Consider the following 19,351-nt stretch of genomic DNA (forward strand, 5'->3'; position numbering starts at 1 on the left):
ATCCATCAAATGTGGATAATGTAAATAATTAAATTGGAGAAAAAAATTAAGTGAAATATTTTGTAAATATTTCCATTGTCTTCAAATAGGTAAATATCTCCATAGTCTTCAAATACTCTCTCTCCCTCTCTCTCTCTCTCTCTCTCTCTCTACCTCTCTCTCTCTCTCTCTCTCTCTCTCTCTCTCTTCCTTTGTGAATGCTTGGTATGTAGGTGGCAGTAAATCTGAAGGAATAGTTTTATAAGTACAGAGAATTGATGCTTTAAGCAGGAGCAGCCGAGGGAGGAGTAACTTTTTAGACACCCTCTTAAAACCATTCTTCAAGCATATCAAAAGCTACATAAGGGACGACCTAGATCTGCTCAATCACCTCCCTGAAACAATAAATAAAAACACCCTACTAGTATCCTTTGATGTAGTTAACTTCTATTCCAATATCCCCCCCCCCCCCACAGCCTAGGAATAGAGGTAATCCAATTCTGGCTGGAGAATTACTCCAATGAACTACCACACCACATCAAAAAAGAATTCGTCACAGAAGGGCTAAAATTTATCTTGAAATCGACAAAAATCGGGGACTGCGATGGGCACGCGAATGGCCCCTCCTTTGCTAACCTAGTCATGAGGTACCTAGAAATCAAACTTTATCGTGAGGTACTAGAAAAATACGAAAACCCATTCACCCTGTACACAGAAAACAACTAGAAAAGATATCCAGATGACTGTTACATTCTTAGGCATGAAAGTATTGAGAGACTTAAAGAATGTCAAGCACTTCTGAATGGACTTGACATAAACATTCAATTTACGATGGAATAGAACCACTAACAACTTCCATTTCTCGACATCCACATTAAGAAATCCAACAACAAAATAGAAACAGATATATACTATAAGCCCACAAACTCCAAGCAATATCTGCCGTTCAACTCATGCCATCCCAGACACACTAGAATGAATATCCCTTACAACCTGGCAAAAAGGACTTCTGCAATAGTATCTGATACAAGCACCAGAGACACACAACTACATGAGATAAAGGCTACACTCATCAGCAGGGACTACCCACCATCACTAATTGATATAGGCTTTCAACGTGCCTTACAACTCAACATCCACAAACTCAGACTCCTCATACTAAAGATTTACAACCAAAAGCCCTACCATGCATATCCACGCACAACCCTCTTAACAATGAAGCCTTCGACACCAACCTCCAGAACATCCCTTTACTAAAAAGGGACTTTAGAATGGATCAAATCCTCCAAACGAACACCGTCATAAAGAGAAAAAGACAGCCCAAGTCAATGAAAAGTCTTCTAATACAGGTCCAAGTACGCTCGTCAACAACATCGAAACTGACAGTAAACAAAAAATAGATATAGAAAAATGTTTAAATATTTCAATAGTAAATAACCCATTAATTATAAATGCTTTTCCTACAATCTATATAATTTTTCTAAAAGATTTTTAGCATATTAAATACATTGGTAACTAATTGTCATAACGTAGAATTTCTGTTTCTAATTGTCTTGATGTAGAATTTTATGTTTATTTTTTATTCTTTCGATATTTATCTGAAGTCATCAAAAGCTAAATACTAAACGGGTTTTCCTTAGAATATAATATTTTTTCTTAACTTTCTTTTTATATGCGTTCATCTATTAGAGATATTTTCTTAGTTTACTTTGAACTCAGTTTATTTTGGATTGCCATGCTTACGTTGTGTTAGCATGTATCTTATACCTTTTTTTCTGTATCTAAATATACTGGTATCATTGGTAATGTAAAGTGTAATCACCAATCAAAAATGTGATTTTCTCTATTTTCCTTCTTGAGAAATATATATATATATATATATATATATATATATATTTATGAGCCATAATATACGGATTCAAGTAATACGGTAGTACTCATGAAAAATACTCCTTAATGTATCATTCTACAAAACATATAGAATATATAGTAATATACAAGAGAAACGGATAAGGAGTGTATAAAGTCATAAATGACAGAAATATTTTGATGAACCTTTTTTATTTAACAATAAGAAAAATCCTATAATCACGACAAATTGCTTCGTAGCTCAAAAATATGAAAACAATTTATACTATCATATTTAATGATAAATAAATTACTTACATGTCTGCATTAATGCAAAAAAAAAATCCGTTCAAAATAATGCAAAATTTGAGCTACGTCGTCAGGTGAAAGAAAGTCTTTGTTAAATATATCAGACTCAACAACCCTTTGTGTATACAGTGATATTCCAAGTATTTAGTCTATTGTTTTTGAGACTCAGTCTGATGAAATGCACAGGGGGTACTATAAAAATGTATGTAATGTACATTATATTATGAATTCATATATATTAATATTTATTAAAAAAAAAATTATCCCCACTTGAACATAGATGTTCTATTACAACAAAATTTACTGCGCTAGTCACCAAGAGAGAAACTCTCATATTGGCTTTTTGGTGCAAAATGCACTCTTGTTTATATCGCACCACAAGAGTGCATTTTGCACCAAAAGCCAATATGAGAGGTTCTCCCGTGGTATTTACCGCAGTATAGTTTGTTCTAACAGAACATCCACGTTTAAATGAGGATAAATATTAACTCTCGTTAATATTTATGTTCAATAAATGTATTTCCCATGCTGTATTGAAACAACTGTAACTACAGTTGTTTCAATAAAATACCATAAATCCAGTTCTGTTTCAATATATCCATACTCAGTGACTAATATAGTTGATCTGGAATTTCAACTTGTATGGATAGTTATCTTCATAAAGATAACCCATCCACATATATAAATTTGATAGGGATTATTCGCAGATGTGCTTCCTCGGAACACAGCTCAGATTCTAATCCCTTTATAAACTCTCTCTCTCCCTCTCTCTCTTTCGCTTTCTCTCTCTCTCTTTCTCTCGCTCTCGCTCTTGCTCTCTCTCTTTCTCTCTCTCTCTCTCTCTCTCTCTCTCGCTATATATATATAGATAGATAGTTAGATAGATAGATAGAGAGAGAGAGCTATTAATGTGTGTGTGTGTGTGTGTGTGTGTGTGTGTGTGTGTGTGTGTGTGTGTGTGTGTGTGTGTGTGTGTATACGAGGGGCTGTTGAAAATTTCCTGGCATTAAGGGTATCACGAAAGGCCTGGCTGGAGACCCAACCTTCCAAGTTCTTTTACAGGGCTAAGGAAAACTGGATCTTTTCTGTTTGGTTGCCAGTGCCTCCAAAAGTTAAAGTTTACCAAAAATTTTTTAATTTGGCACAATAATCCACTTGCTCAAACTGAACAGCTGGAGTTATTTCATTTTTTCCAGAAAAATGTTATAAAAAAGTTATAGAGGTTTAATGTTTGATCATTTTCACCCAGTCAGGAAACAGGATTTAGAGACTGTCATTTTATGCGTGACTGCACATTTTGTCATCAACATCCTGAAAATAGCACGTGTTGTCAATATTTGTAAACAACATGTGTTATGTCTCCAGTAATTTTCTTTCTTGTAAATAAATGGTTATGCTAATTTAAAAGAGAAAAACAGTCTTAAATCTTTAAGCGAGATGTTGGCAAATAAACTTCAATTTAAAACATTTATCGAAACAATCTTATTTAGCTGTTATTTTTAGCACACTTCACAACCACTTTAATGCTTAATGGCAAAAAGAATCAAGTAAACAAGAGCGCAGTCAACACATGTTTCCTCGCAGATATTTCAAAGACTGTTACAATGGCAACGGGCAAAAGAGTCGTCATGTTTCAGCTAGTTACAATCAAAACGGACACGAATGTGTTTGTGGTTTACGATTGGCTAAAATTACCAAAATTTTCAAACTTTAATTACTAATAACTTTTTATTTATTGTTTTATAGCAAAAATTACTTGCATGTCATTAATTATCTTATAAAAGTGTATCATTACACTGAATATGAAATCAATTCGAACAGAAAATTGACGCTGGCAGCCGCTAGCAACCAAACAGAAAAGATTCGAAAAACTGAAGGACCTCTGCAATAAGTGTGTGAATGTGAGAGGGGAATATGTTGAATAAAATCATAGTTGACTGAACCTCCTGTATTTTCTTTTACTCAAAGCCAGGAACTCTTCAGCACAACCTCGTATGTATGTATATATGTATACACAACAGGATTCTGCACTGCCCCTCTACCAAATTCACTTACATGTACATAAATGTGTGTGTGTGTGTGTGTGTGTGTGTGTGTGTGTGTGTGTGTGTGGTAAGGCTCCAACGGGCAGAAAAGCACTCGATCAGCTAAGTGAATAAAGATAGTATTATAAAAAAAACTAAAATTCTTGTTAAATACAGCTACCCAGATTTTCCTGGTCGAAATAATAATTTATTTCGCCATTTTTACAAGCTGAAAACATGACTGTTTGAAAGTTGTCTTTTGAATAGATGCCGTTTATACAAGAGACACTGGTAAGGAAGAAAACAAGAACAAAAACACAAGGGAGATAATCAGTTCGATGCCAAGCCGACTTCAACACGACGTTAATGGTTTACTAAGTGTCCTGTGGTTTACTTTTAAATTCTGATAATATGCATTTCTTGAAATGTGGACATACAAAAAAAATCTTCTCCCTGGAAATTATGTATTCGTTGGAGATTCTCTAATTCTTTAAGAGATATAGTTTTTCAGAGGAACATACTGAACATTTATTAGACCCGTTAATATAGAGTCTGGTTTTGGAGAAGATTTTCTATGATATCAAAACTTCTCTTCAGATTAAAACCGAAAAGGTCGTTGAATGTCTCTTATCACGGTGACAAACATCCTTCGAATTTTAGGCGCATGCTACTAAACATTTAGTTACTACATTAACGATGATAACTATATTAATGATAATAAATTACATTTGAATTTTAGTACCACTTGCTATTTATTTTGAAATTGTTTTTCAGCTGGAATCCGGAATTCTTTCAAAGATACATAAGCACGAGGCGCAACCAATAGTTTGTCTGTGTCCACCAGCATCTCCAGCCACTTTCTCTGTTCCTCGAAGAAGCCAAATTCTCCAAAAGCTATCAGAATTCTGATGATTCCCTATTCGGATGTCTGCAAATAAACCAAACGTAGTCTTTTGGATTTTTTTTTTTTTTATCAAATTCAAAATAAAATTACAATTATGATGAATAGGATGTTATCCTCCTTGGTGTAGGGCTTCTCTATATTCCATAGTTAAACATAATGCAGCCGTATACATTAAGGTAAATGGTTATGACATTGCATTCTACCAGACTCCTAAAGAGAAGTCATCTATTCATTGATCAGACAGTATTCTGATAACAATACCACAGAAGGTGATATTTGATGCAAAAAAAAGAGTAAATGAAGATAATACAAAGAAACAGAAAGTTGATCATCCCGTCACCCCCGGTAAAATTCTTGCCAGATTTCTTAAGAATTAGCTATGTACATGTCGCTTCTGTCGCATTTGATTCACTTTTGATTCGTGTATTTCCAAATCAGTGAAAGACTGCTTCTACGACACATATAATGACACATAAACCTGATCCATCAAAATCCCGACCTGAGCCATTACTCAATACAATTAACAAATTTCTGGAACCATTTGCCTCTAAGTATCTACGAGTATATCAGCAAATATATATATATATAATTCGGCAATTCAGATTCAATTTACTTCTGATTCGCATTTCAGTTTCTGACCTCCCTATTTTTTCACATACATGGAACTATTGAGTGAGTGAAGTTCACAGGAGTAGATGGAAAACTTTTAAACGGTGGTAAAGCTACCTCACCAACAGATCCACCAAGGTCATTGTTTTTGCGCATGTTGATCCGTCATACATCAATGCCTCAGTCCAACTACTTTTCATACTTAGTTCAGTTTTGTTCTTAATCTTCATATATGTTCGGGCCTACTAAAAACGTTGTGCTGTGTAACCCAGCTGTGTAACCTCAGTATGGTTTCAATTTAGGACATAGTGAAAAAATGTTACTCTTTTGCACAATATTGAGCAATGCTCGCTGGTCTAGGGGTATGATACATGCTTTGGGTGCAAGAGGTCCCGGGTTCGAATACAGGACGAGCCTGTTTGATAAACATTTTGGCGGTGCCCAATACAGCCGTTGTCTAATGACTGAAGCAATTAAAGATAAATGAATATTAAATATAAATGAAACCGAAAAGAAAGAAAATGAACATAAATAAACAACAAAGATATTTTTAGAATAACTTACTGTATCAGATCGTTGATTCTGTCGTTACCATTTGGAAGATAAGACAGGCCATTCCATTATTAACCATAGGCATGCCAAGGAAATCCAGCATCACCGAGAAGCATCTTATCGCTATCCCTTCAAACTTCAGCTTTCTACGTTGCCTGGAGCACATTGGATACAGAGTACGGATTATTAATGATTTAATGACAAAGTGGAAAGTTCATTGGCAATATTTCTGTTGTAGTGAAAATGGTATACTCCTTCCCACGTAAGAAAGTGGTATGACTCAGCCACATAAAGTCAGACAGTCAGTCGTTGGTGGGGGTCAGTCGTAGTAGAGTCGTTGTACTCAGTGTCAGTTGGAGTCAGTGTCAGTTGGAGTCAGTGTCAGTTGGAGTCAGTGTCAGTTACGTGATATGTACGAGTTCGAGTTATCGTCAAGGTAAACGTTACAAAGTCGTCTCCCGGAGCTATCAGCGATGGCACGATAGACGAATATTTCATCAGAATATTTCATGGTCAGGAAACATTTAACTGAGACGTATAAAATGTTCTGAAGTGCAATCTGATTCATTATGGTACAGCAAAATTATATATCTATATGTATATTTGTATGTGTATATGACGTTTCAGCGTTGTTAGTGTACCTGGATATATATTACGAAACAGTTGTCAACAAAAGAAAAAAAAAAATACTTCACTCAATTCTCTTATTTTGTTCTGTCTGGAGACAGTTATAGTACTTTGGTATAACACACTCACCGGTTCAATTTCCACTCATTTATTCATTTATTCCAGAAAGATTTTTCCTTTTATCATATTTTCAAAAGTGTTCCAATGACCTTGTCCTTATCAATTAGTCAACATGATCTTCATACTAAAGCTTCATAATCGTTCGTTATACAATGCTATCTTATGTCCCTTCATTATACAACGCTAATATATAAACGTTCATTATGCAATACTAATTTTATAACTGTTCATTATGCTAAAGTACATTATACTAAAGTACATTATACTAAAGTATCTGCATTCTGTATATCATACTTAACGCCGATATACTGAAGATAGCTTGGAAATTGAGGTATTCGTCTCGAGAAAGAATCTCATATAGAGAGTTAAATAACGCTTCTTTGAAGGCCATCTGTTATTATATAATTCTATTTCATAATTATTTGTCATACAACACTACTCTATAAGCGTTCATTATAGCTTGCTATTTCTAATTGTCTATTATACAAATCTGCTTTATAATTGTTTACTGTACAATGGTACTCTATAATTCTTCATAATAGGACGCTTCTTTACAATTGTTTATTTTATTATTATTAATTTCTTATTCTATTTTATTATTATTTTATTAGTCTATTTTATTATTCCTTTATTTATTTCAGTCATTTTGACTGCGGCCATGCTGGAGCACCACCTTTTTAGTCGAAGAAATCGACCCCAGGACGTATTCTTTGTAAGCCTGGTACTTATTCTATCGCTCTCTTTTGCTGGGAAGGCTTTAGTTGGTCCGAGGCTATAGTAGAAGACACTCGCCCAAGGTACCACGCAGTAGGACTGAACCCGGAACCATGTGGTTGGGAAGCAAGCTTCTTATCACAAAACCACGCCTGCGCCTATACAACTCTATAACTGTTTATTATATAATTCCATTTTCCGATTGTTTATTATAGGACGCTACTTTATAACAGCTCATTATACAATTCTACTTTATATTGGTTCACCATATCATGCTCACAATGTAATATATCAGCTACTTACGGACATTTCTTAAGTTTCCAAATCATTATGTCACTTATATAGATTTTCTCTCTCTCTCTCTCTCTCTCTCTCTCTCTCTCTCTCTCTCTCTCTCTTCCTATTCAATGACGATTGAAATTGAATGTTCCTTTATGGTGTTATATTGCGCCTATTAATCTTTTGTATACGCATTGGCATTCCGCTAAATCATCCATAGATTTCTATGGTAAATACATACATGCTGACAAGCGGAATTAGCCAACACCAGTCGATAGGGCGGCTTTCACTGATGAAGCGTACCGTGTAGTCCGATAGATTCTCGCTTCGCTCATTAGGAGTTTTCTTCCCCTGTCAGCGCACTTCCAACAATACAACAATACAATCTAGGCGTCTATGTAGGTGTCTCAGCACACTTAGTCACATTCAGTGATTATTGAATGTTCCTTTGTGGTATTATATTGCGCCCAGCTGTTTATAATAATTAATTATACGATTAATTGTACGATTTCGGGTTTTGGTGCATAGCATCTTAATCGTGGCTTTTGGGTTGTTTTAACTCTTGTTTCTAGCAATAACTGGTGCTGGTCACTTTAGTGACCAGTATTAATTTTACCCTCTGTCACTTTAGTGACCTCTATTAATTTTGGTCACTTTAGTGATCTCTATTAATTTTGCCTTTACATTCAAATTGCTAATAAGCCACCCATTTAATTTGTTGTCTACACTTTTACTGTTTTGAAAATCAGCACAGGTTTTCAACGGTTTTTTTTATACAACTGACAGAGCTAGTTGAGTTTAACCCTAGGTGTTATGAGTCGCTGATGCTATGAATCAAAATCTGAAATCGATCGATTCGACTATGTACGCTGGAGGCTTACCTCCCTTAGTCAGTCATTAAGTACAGCGCTTTGTGGCTTTTGAGTTGTTCTAACTCTTGTTTCTAGCGATAGCTGGTGCCGGTCAGTACCCTCCGTCACTTTTGTGACCTTTATAAATTTGTATATAAAGATTATATTCTTCTACTACAACAGCTACTGCTCCTCTGAATTTTAGTGACTCTGTACTGCTCCCACTTAAACCCACAAATGTTATCTTTACTTCCACCACTTGCCACTCTCTAAAACTCAACACTAAACTCTTCTACAATCGCCCCTTACCAAAACTTTCATCCTTCTCCATTTTAAATTTATGCCAACCTCCGCCCCCCACCCGTTGCACTTCATTAGCCGCTTTAGCTATAACCATACACATCCATCATCAAACAGGCTCAGGAAGGTTCTCAGCCACTTATTCCATTTCTTTTTAAAATAAAATATCATACCTGTTGGTTTCCACCACGCTTTGGATTGGGACAATTCTTAAATAAATAAAAAAAATAATAATATTTATTTAATAATATATTTTGATTTTGGAAGCGATATTTTTTTTTATTGTTATTTATTATAGTTATTGATTTCAAATTTTGACACAAGGACAGCAATTTCGGGCGAGAGGACTAGTTGATTACATCGACCCAAGTTTTCAACTGATACTTATTTTATCAACGCCAAAAGATTGAAAGGAAAAGTCGACCTCAGCGGAATTTGAAATCAGAACGTAAAGACGGACTTAGTACCGCTGGGCATTCTTGTCCAGCGTGCTAACGATTCTGCCAGCTCGCTCCGTTGTTATCTTGTATATAATAAAACGCAATGTGACCCGTCGGTCATGCTAGAGCGAAAGAAGACTCAAACAACAAACGGAGTGAGAGTGAATGATGGTCAGAGGCAGTGAAGCAGGAGGACATCTTTCAAAAGTCTTGCTCTAAACACGCTGGTAGTTTATTCAAAATAAAACTGCAAATATTTATTGTAAATAGCATTTATTTTATCAGTTTCAATCACACACACACATGCACATACGCACAGATATATAAACAACAAAAAAAAGCGTCACCCTTTCAAAGCTTAGCCAGGCTCATGGGCCCGGTTTCCCGGTTTCTATGGCGTATGTGTTCCCCCGAGCTGGACGTGACGCCAGTCCATCGCAGCTTTTTACTCAAGAAACAGGAAGAAAGTTGGGGCGAAAGAATACAACAGGGGTCGCCACCACCTCCTGCCGTTTCTTTTTGAGTTTTATTCAAGTTCTTGAGAGAGTTCAAACTGGTCGCTAGCAAAGTGACAAAACGTTCTGAGTTAAGAGAGTTCCTGGTGTTTGCAAAGATGTGATTGAATTGTTGTGTTGATTGAAACACACACTCAAAAGTGCGCGACTGCTCATCTAAAGACTCTAAGAGGGAGAATCTTTGTAATGTCACACAAATCTTCCTTGTGTTGCAAATACTTCAGATTTGGAGAAAGCGCTTTAGTTTAATTTGTTCTTTCTTTGAAAAACCTAGTATTTCCAGGTTTTTGTGTAAATCTGTAGGTAAGTAGCCTAATTCACGTACGATGATAGATACAAAGGCCAGTCTAGCCTCCTTTGAGTGGCATGAGTCAGTTGTATCTGCTCATCACTTCTTACCCTACTCTGAAGATTTTATTGTTTTCATATTGAGTATGAATGGAATGTACTCATTTCTTTCTTTACTGCTCAGCAGTCGTTGTCTCAGTATTACAATGTGACATTGAAAGACTATTTGGATTGACATTATGCTTTTATGCTTCAGCTGCCATCTCTTCGTTTCACATAGATCATATCTGTGCTGCTATTGATACCAGTGGTGGTCAGTATTTTTCTAGTTTTGGTACCCAGGCTGCGGATCTCAATAATTGTCCAGTCGAATACTCCAAATGTTAGTACGAGCACTGGTGCTGCAAAGGCCTTGTTAAATACAAGCAGCTCTGAGTTTTATATTTTTCGGAGTCTGCAGAAGAACTCTTTTCTTATTCTGGTTTTACTCACAGCATCATCGATTCCGAGATATTTATAGTTTTTATCATAAGAGGTAGGGAAATTAGATAAGCCAGTGATTCATACGTTCTCTGTCTGGTCGATAACCATTCCTTCGTTGACTGTCATGTATGAGCATTTATTTCGCCCAAACTGTTTCTATGTCCAGTGAGAATGTTGTGACTAATTGTCTTTTGATGTTGTTCTTGTAACCAGAATATAACTTTAGATCATCAACAAAAAATGTCTTGGTGATATTAATTTTATCTTTTTTTTGGCATATCCCATCATGTAGCCTTGGCATTTTGTTAACAAACAATATTGCAAATAAACTATTACCGTGGAATATACCTGTTGATAACTTAATTCTGTTTGTAACCATAGGTATTGCTGAAGTAGTTGTCAGTGCTTTGTTCTATTGTAATGATTCTACCATTCATAAGCGTAGAACAGAGTCGAACGCCTTCTCGTAGTCTATCCGTATTGTTGAGAGATTATTGTTAAGAGATTACTGTCACTTAGTTTTCTTCAAGATAACTTTGTTAATGAGGAGGTGTCCAGCACAGCTCCAGGCTCTTCGTTTTCCTCCTGTCTGTTCATCAGTTATCACACCATTTGTTTTGCAATGGTCTTAGAGAAGCATATTCAGACAACCTGTATGCAGTATGTACTCAGTGTTCAAGTATGCTATGGCTCTGTAGTTTTTTGCCACACGGGTTTCTTTGTTCTTAGGGACAATAGTAATCCGTCAACCAATTTAGTATATCTAGCTTCGCGTCTATTTTTTTCAACATGTTCCTGAGAATCTCCCTGTAGATCGTGAGATTCTTGTACGAGTAACCTACTATCTGGCCTCTCCCCAGTGATTTTCCATTCGGTAGTTTCCTATGTATGCATGCATGCATGCATGTATGTATATATCCACATACAGAGACAGACAGACAGACAGACAGACCAGCAGGCAGGCCGACAGGCAGGTGGATGGTTAGACGGACAGACGGACAGTCACATAAAATACAGGCAAGGCAGGTAGGCAGACAGACAGATAGGTTGGTAGATAGATAGATAGATAGATAGATAGATAGATAGATAGATAGATAGATAGATAGATAGATAGATAGATAGATAGATTACAACATTTTGATCTACCAATACCCCTACCTAAACAACGACTTTCTCTATCCGAAAGGGATTCTCAACCTAATATTTACGTTATTATTTATAGTTTTAAGGGATGCACTACGAGGTCCAATTTTCCAAAGAAGAATTCTTTCATGTTCTCTCGAAAGCAACAATGCTCAAAACTGCCATCACCTTCACAAGAAGCAAACCTGCTATGTTACCCAAAACACCATGAAAACCCTCAAGCTCAACAACAACAAAAAAACAACAGCAACAGCGAACTACCAAACACACAAAAAAGTCATCAATTTCAACATTATAAACAAAATGAACAGTGGTCGGAAGGACTACGGACAAAAATATAAAGACTAAACGGAAACAAGAGGAGAAGTTGAGAAAATGTTATTCCTAAAATCCTTAAAGACAGATTAATCATCAATAAAAACGTCAAGAGATATTTAACGTACTCTCTTGGAAAATTTCTCAAGGAATACTGAGATTTTTATAACAAGACTCTATTACAAGGACCTTTTAAGGGATTCTAGAAAAGGATACTGACTATCCGCCTTCTCAATGACGAAGGAGAGTAAATTCTCCTATTTTCTCTTAAGCAAATTGGTGTCACTCAAAGTAGGGTGTGCAAATGCTACATTTTCTGATGTCCCTTTTGAAGCAAGATAACTTGTTCAACGGCCTCACTAAACATAGATATAGTAGCCTTTATCGAGATCAGAATTTCTAAAATGCATGCAATCAATCCCATTTTTGACAAGGTACACTCCTCTTGAGGCCTGAGAGAAATGGACACTGGAGTGGCCGTGATTTTCTGACAATCGTTATGCTTAGAGCTAGAAATAATCATCCTGGAACCAGTCCTTTAGCCAGTGATTTTGGATGTAAAAGATAGTAAAGACAGTACCTTCAAACTAGAAGCCATCTATGCGATCACCGGAGGATGACTAGACGTTTTTAGACGTCTACGAAACGTTGAGGGGACATACTTCTTATTACTAGTAGGAAACTGGAATTGCATTTTAGACGCACGATGGGATTGTGTCGGTTAGACTCATACATTTTCAGCTGTCTGATAGGTACCAACTGAATCTCTCAAATGTGCCAGCGTGTACAAATAGCACACACAAAAGGCCACCCAGATCGTACCAAGTAGAGTGTTCGTCAGTTTATCAAATAGAAATAGCGTATTTTAAACTGGTCAGTTACACAGTCCACAAATTTTGTGATCTGCGCTGTCGACTTAGAAAGAACTCATAGACAAGCATCCAGTTACTGGATGAGTCTTTCCCCGAGCGCAAGGGCTACAGAGGTAAATTAGTAAGCTAGTCAAGCATCACTTAATGGGACAATTGTCAACAACAGGTGATGGGCTGGCCTTAAGAGGAGCGATTAAATATAAGTTGGAAGCATTTAGAAAATTGCTAGTGTGAGAGAGAAATAGATTAGAGAGGAAGCAAAATAGCAAGCTAGAAGAAGTGACTGACGTCCTAGCGGCAAGAATGACCCTCAACCGTTTCTTCAATACGAAACACAAAAACTGCGTTGCCAGAGATAGTACTCGAGCAATAAAACAAGACGGAATGAATGCCTTTCGGTGGGCACAGCTGGTAAAGTACGATGTGGTAACAAAGCCACGATTTGACGAAACAATATGGGCGCGTACTATTCGATTCAAAGCAGATGTATGTGGCATTCCAACAGCAATTTTTGCTCGACTGTTTGGAGTAAGCGACAGGTCAAATAAGGCAATGGATTTCAGTGCCTACCTCAGCAATCTGTAGCGGCTCTCGGTATAAGGTACAAGGCTAATTATAGCAACTGAGATACAGGTGGTGGTGAGTGATTGTGCCAAGGACAAATCGCTTCGTTTAAATGGTCTGCACTATGATTTTTATGGTTTCATGCCTTACTTGTTTGGGGACTTCCTACCGAACGTCTACCGGAAACTGATTGCAAAATGAGAGAATTTCCTGTACTGTAGATGACGGTGTGTTCACGCTGTTGAGTAAGGACGCCAACAAAGAGGACATTAAAGAGAATTTGTGGTCTATGACCGTGCTAAATGCAGGGCTTAAGATTTTGGCTAAGGTGTTAGTAGATACGTTGGAACTTGATGTCAGTGAAGTGATTGAGGAAGTACAAATGTCTGAGATCCCCGATAGATCCATCTAGAGCATTTCTACTTCATGTGAACCTTCATAGAGAGAATGGGAAATAAATCTGACTTTGGTTGGGCACTAATTTATTTCGATCAGTCGAAAGCTTTTAATAGGCTGACTGTCACTACTTAGCAACAGGTCTAAAAGCGGCCGGTTTCAGACCCGTTTTCAGAGTCTAACTATTGAGCCTTGCTCCAGGACTCGTTTGGCCAGATTGGACCATCTACTTCTCTGCTTCCTGTAGAAGGGACGCGTCCCAGTGGTTAGGCGGTTCATCTGTTGCCAACACCCTCAGGAAAGCGGACTCGGATTGTTGTGGCTGCTACTGTGCAGACACGCGCTAAAACTGCTGCATCACTTGCAGAGTTTACTCCACGGTGAACAGGTATGGTCTCCGTTTCTAATGCAAGTTTTCCTGCAACTTATTTGTTTAATGAAGCAGCAGTCATATGTCAAGAGCAGATCATTTGGGCGCCTGACATCTGCTATCTACCAGTCGAGTAATGCAGTCGAGAGAAGTTGCACTTTAGCAATATATAGAGCGATAATCATGATAAGAAAGGTAACCTCAGGGAAACTCTAGGCATCGACGAAGACAAACTAGCTGAATTGTTTCAAAAGAATTTCTAGTTAGGAAATATGTTGCGTAGCTTACCAAAGTCCTTGACCTGGCAGTGCTACCTAAGGGCACTACTGGTTCGAGATAAACTCTGCAAGCGCGCAAGAGCCACCAAGAGAAACTGTCCGAAATGTGTGCAGTAAGACAAAACTACTGCACTCACTCGTGCAATATTCAGAGCATTGTTCACATGTGCAGTTATGTTGAACAGATGTTGTTGCGAGCAAAACAAATTCGGCTATCGGCCGGGTCCATCATGAAGACCGCCCTGTAGGACAGGCATTATTCCACTATTTGGTAGCTATGGCGAAAAATGTGTGGTTGTCGAGTCTGACAGGGTTAAGCACAGATACCTTTTTATTTGGTCGGGCCCTCATCAACTTTTTCATATTTCACTTGAAAAGAAAAGTGAGGGCGAAGAGCGATGTGCTCTCCCCAAGCGAATTTTTCAAAAGGTGGGTGACTGGCAAAAATGGTCAGGTCGAAAGGAACTACTCTAAGCATGCGACTGTAGAGTAGAGAATAAGAGATCGGCGAGAGTTTGTGCACTTCGTGGTCAGGTAGACCGTGGATCTGTGGAGTCCCTTGATTTATCTAAGCTGGAGGCATCATTCATGGTTTCACATTTTGTATACTGTGCATACTTTTCTTATTTTCTTCCCCTCATTTTTTTAAATATTTAAACTCCCACACACAAATTGCAAAATATCCTTGTAATGTCCTTCTCATCAGACGCTAAGAAGCTATTATAGTTATTTGCAGTTTTGAGTTAAAATTTTGCCGAAGTCCACTTTGCCTTTCATTCTTTCGGAGTCGTTGAAATAAGTACCAGTCACATATTGGGTTTAATGTAATCGTCTAAACCTCTCTCCCAAAATTTCAGTCTTTGTGCTTATAACAGAAAGGAATATTAATTGCAGTTCACTTGTTATTTGGATATTATTTCAAACAGCAACTTTTATTGAACATTTTGGATCCTCTACCGCGGCTAGACAAGGTCAGGTTTTTAAAATTATTTCCAGATTTATTTCAGTTCCACATTACACGGGGACCGCGCTCAAAAGAAGTTACATTGAACAAAATAATTATCTAACTAAAACGAATATCACAAGATATTAGTTTCAGATTTTGGCAGAAGACCAGCAATTTCAGAAGAGAGGGATTGTCGATTATATCGACCTCAGTATTCAACTGGTATCTAATTTATCGACTCCGAAAGGATGAAAGACAAAATCGACCTCGGCAGAATTTGAACTCAGAACGTAAACACAGACGAAATGTCGCTAAGAATTTTACCCGGCTTGCTAACGATTCTGCCAGCTCACCGCCTTAATATCACAAAATATTAACGATCACATAGGAATTGCAAAATATGAAAACAAATGATGACATTTCAACAAAGCAAAAGAGCATGACACACAACACGCTTGACCTTAGAAAAGAGCAACAACAGCAGGACCCAATTAAGCGAGACAGCCCTATACAGCAGTACAAACCTATCCACTTGCGTGTATGGAGACCGGATGGAAGATTAAGGCGACCTGTAGACATTTGAGAAAAGTAAAAAAAATATCGTTATATTTTTTCTTGCCAAATAAGCACACGCAGTATATATTCAGTCTTGACTCGTTTATTATTGTTCTTATTTTATCTTATGTCCATTGTCTGGAAATCTTTCGTCACACATTTGTGACCTCTTCAGTGGCTCTTCCATCCACGTGTATCCTCCTGTTCTGTTTAGTCCATTTTGTCTCTCTATGATGTATATCCTTATCTGACAGATGTGTATCCATGATGTGTAATCCTTACCTGGCAGATAGGGATACACGTCATAGAAAGACAGAATGGACTAAACAGAACAGAAAGATACACGTGGATGGAAGAGCCGCTGAAGAGGTGACAGATGTGTGATGAAAGATATCCAGACAATGAACGTAAGATAAAATAAGATCAATAATAAACGAATGAAGAACGAATATACACTGCGCGTGTTTATTTAGCAATAAAAAAAATAACCGTCCCGAAATACAATAGCTGTTTCAACACAGTTTCACATCAGGAATTTTGCAAAACAAATTCATAACGTAAAAATAAAAAAAAGACACTAAAATCTTTTCAAAGTGGTTTTAAATAAGTACGAGTATGGATACGATTATTTCTGCGATGAGGAGAAGCTTACCTCCTGTGAATAGGATCTCGTCTTTTTGGGGCTGAAATGAACTTCACAACCATTCGAAAAACCAAATAAGACGTAATAAAAGCCTGGAAGTAAGCAACACTGACAACAATTTTCAGATGAGCCTATATTTGATTGCAAATATTTGCTAGAAAAAGCAGCCAAATCTATGGCAAACCACATTTCACTGTTTTAGACAAGGAAGAACAAATGCATTGGATATTGGCTAGAATACCTCTGGTTTTAATATTTCTCCTCAATCCAGGGTGATCGGGAGTGGGGTTTAATAACAACACCAACCACGACAAAAACCATTAATCACCAAGCACACCAATAAAGAAATGTACACTTACCACATAATGTTTAATAAAGATTTCAGTTAGTATAAATAACAAAGTCAGAAACTGCCAAAATAACATCAATATCGGGGCTAGATGAATCATTCTGGAATTTATCCGCGTGCTCGTCTGTCTTTGTCTCTATGATTCTCTGGGACCTTTTCTCTCTGATTTACTCTTCGGAAATAAAATCCAGGCCTTTATCTGTGGAAAACCTCTTAACAAAAGTCAGAGACTTATTTAGTTGAAATTCTGTGAACTAAAAAGATTTATCACTTCTGAATTCTTTATTTATTTTTCTTTCTTAACTCAACTGTGTTTCCGAGTATTTACAATAATAAAAATGTTAATAATTATTGAAGAAGTGAAAATGAGAAGCCTTTATAAGATCTTGTGAATAGGAGAGGAATACAAATGAAAAGAAAGAGAAAGGCAATATGTCAGGATCAATATTCAAACAAAATCATTAATTCTTTCTTAATCAGATAGAAAACATCTTGTTGTAAGGTGACATCACACTTCAACCATCAGCAAGTCGTCTACTTATTCGAAAAGTTTTGTTTCTAGTCGTAGCTAGAAATTCTAACTTCAATGTTTGGAATTGGGTTCTTATTAAATAAGCAACATAATTTGTAGGACATAAGAAAAATATATATTTTAGTTTGTTTCGTTGTTTTTTACTTTCCTATTTCTTTCGTCACGTTTTTAAGGAGTGGACTATTTGCTGCTTTTGTTATTTTCTTTCACACCCAGAAATCCGTCAGTCGTATATTGCTTGAACAAAATTCATAAATTCTGTGCGTGCTATATATATATATATCTTTGGACTGTTCCTTTTTAAAGCGACTAAACAACAGAAATTCCAGTAGGCTCCGCAGCTAATACCTTTGATTAGTTGAAGAAGACTACGAAAAGTTAAACAACAAAGTTAACTCCGAATGTTGCTACAAACCAGCGTCGTTGTTATAGTAACTCAAACTTGAAATTTCAAAATTTATCACTAACGTAAAACACACCGCATCAAGTTTGTTCCATCTTCTGCAGCTTGCCTCCCCGCCACCACCAGCATCAACAACTTTCATTTCTTTTCCTTTTTTCTTTTTCTTTCGTTTTCAGTTTCTTTTTTTATTTAAATGTTATCACTTTATTTTCCTGCATGCAAAGGGGGAAAAGAGTTGTATTAACATTCATGTAAATGTTTCACTGCAATTGCTAAGTACATTAGCAAAAAGTGAAAAACATGAAATAAAAAGTAAACAAACCATTTATTCATAGGCATGTCTCAACACCCATTGGTCAGGATTTACAATTTGGTGTATTTCAGAATGTTATAACTTAATGAAGGAAATGTTTGTTCACGTGTTCTGATCTTTTAATGCGTTTCATACCTTTTCCCTCCCTTGTTTTCTGACTTGCATTATTTTCAAACGAAGGTAGTTTGCTGGAGACTTCTACATATAATGATAGTATAATTACGGGAAAACTATGACAAATTTCTACGTGAATATGTGCGTATGTATATGTGTGTGTGTGTGTGTGTGTTTTATTTTTTTACTTCTTTCAGTCATTTGTCTGAAGGGAGTCGTGGGGCTTCTATTTACACCACCTACAAGCGATTCTCTCAGCGTTGCCTTTGCATCATCCCCTTCATCCACTAGTGTGACTTCGTCACTAACTTCGAGGTCCTTGAGCAGGCAAAGGGTCATCAGCGTCGAAGCAACTCTGCTGCAGACACAGCTACCCTGGGCAGGACACGTCACCAGGATGGTCGATCCAAGATCACGTCGAATGGCGAACTCTCCTCTGGTCACCGTAATAAAGGACCACCAAAGAAGAGGTACAAGGACTCTCTAAAGAAATCTCTCGTTACCTGTGACGTTGATCATATCAGTGATCTGTTCTTGTCGCTGACCTTGAAGCCTGGCATTTCACTGGTCTCAAAGCACCAGCCTTCTTTGAAGACACTCGCAGGACCATCCTGGGAGACAAGAAAAAAAAAAAGAAGGAAAAACAAGGACACTAAGGTCAAACCCTTCCATGCATCCTTTGTGGTCGTGCTTGTTTGTCCCGAATCGGACTCGTT

The 19,351-nt window shown here is 37.1% G+C and overlaps 1 long non-coding RNA gene across 1 annotated transcript; it reads right to left on the bottom strand.

The window, feature by feature from the left end:
- Positions 1-4,893: 4,893 nt before the first annotated feature.
- LOC106873636 (uncharacterized) lies at positions 4,894-18,545 on the bottom strand. Its single transcript, XR_001409904.2, has 5 exons — positions 18,531-18,545; positions 17,284-18,420; positions 9,290-9,325; positions 6,238-6,380; positions 4,894-5,088 (listed from the first exon to the last, which is right to left on the bottom strand). It is a non-coding gene; the product is annotated as an uncharacterized LOC106873636 (long non-coding RNA).
- Between the last annotated feature and the right edge of the window lie 806 nt (positions 18,546-19,351).

This window comes from Octopus bimaculoides, chromosome 5 (assembly GCF_046866305.1).
Source record: "Octopus bimaculoides isolate indiv1 chromosome 5, ASM4686630v1, whole genome shotgun sequence".
NCBI classification, from domain to species: domain Eukaryota; kingdom Metazoa; phylum Mollusca; class Cephalopoda; order Octopoda; family Octopodidae; genus Octopus; species Octopus bimaculoides.